Raw genomic sequence first — 1266 nt, 5'->3', positions numbered from 1 at the left:
GCCTCTGTCTAAATGAGTGGCACGTGTCAGTTTCTGATCACGTTTTATTGTCTAGAACAATTCATGTAGACCTGCCCAAATCCAGGGGAGTTAGTAAGTATAGTGTTCCTTATGCCAGGAAGGAGGGGAGAATTAGATATGTGGGCAAGCACCAATAATGTCTTCAACCCCTACTGAATTGAACCTTAATGTGTGTGTGAATCTGGGGGGAGGAAATCTGTGTTTAAACAAACTCCCTCACAAAAGGGAACTCTTACACACTGTTGGAAATATAAACCAGTGCAGCCAGTATGGAAAATAGTATGGAGGTTCCTCAAAAAATTAAAAATAGAAATACCATATGATCTAGCAATCCCACTCTGGGCACATATCCAAATGAAATGAAATCAAGATTTTGAAGAGATATTTGCACTTCTGTGTTCATTGCAGCATTATTTGTAATAGCCAAGATATGGAAACAACCTAAGCATCTGTCAATGGGTGCATGGATAAAGAGGTGAGATATAAATATATCTCACCCCAGACACAGCAGGTGCTACGCCAGGGAAGGTTTTTTTTTTTTTTTTCCAGGGAAGGTTTGATGGGAAGGTTTTCCAATTTCTTAATGCAAAATGCAAATTGGCGTTTCTTTCCAAGAGCAATCCTCAGCTGATAAACTGGACCGTCCTCTACAGAAGAAACCACAAAAAAGGACAGTTGGAAGAAGTTCAAAAGCAAAGAACCTGCTGTGCAGTCAAATTCCAGAGGGCCATCACTGGTGCATCTCTTGCTGATATAATGGCCAAGAGGAATCAGAAACCTGGAGTTAGGAAAGCGCAACGAGAACCAGCCAGTAGGGGTGCCAAGGAAGCAAAAAGGGCTAAGCAAGCATCTAAAAAGACAGCAATGGCTGCTGCTAAGTTTCCCATGAAGGCAGCCCCTAAGCAAGAGACTGTGAAGCCTGTGAAGGTTTCTGCACCCTGAGCTGGTGGAAAACGCTAAGTTGGTGGGTCAGATTTTTAAATAAACATCTAACTATAACAACAACAACAACAAAAATGTCTGGGGTGATACACACACAAACACACACACACACACACACGGTGGGATATTATTCAGCCATGAAAAAAAAATCCTGTCATTTTTGACAACATGAATGAAACTTGAGGGTATTATGCTAAGTGAAATAAGTCAAATAGAAAAATAAATACTCTATCATCTCACTTATATGTGGAGTCTGAAAAAACCAAACTCATAGAAACAGAAAGTAGAATGGGGGTTCCCAGG

The 1266-nt window shown here is 40.8% G+C and overlaps 1 pseudogene; it reads left to right on the top strand.

Annotated features, from left to right (window-relative positions):
• The first annotated feature begins 484 nt into the window (after positions 1-484).
• On the top strand, positions 485-963 carry LOC114207854 (large ribosomal subunit protein eL24 pseudogene; annotated as a pseudogene).
• Positions 964-1266: the final 303 nt, after the last annotated feature.

This window comes from Eumetopias jubatus, unplaced genomic scaffold, assembly GCF_037043125.1.
Source record: "Eumetopias jubatus isolate StellerSeaLion01/CBP00866 unplaced genomic scaffold, mEumJub1_p1.0 scaffold_7, whole genome shotgun sequence".
Classification (NCBI taxonomy): Eukaryota; Metazoa; Chordata; class Mammalia; order Carnivora; family Otariidae; genus Eumetopias; species Eumetopias jubatus.
Note: the sequence above shows the minus strand (reverse complement) of the source record. Positions and strands in the feature narration are given on the sequence as shown.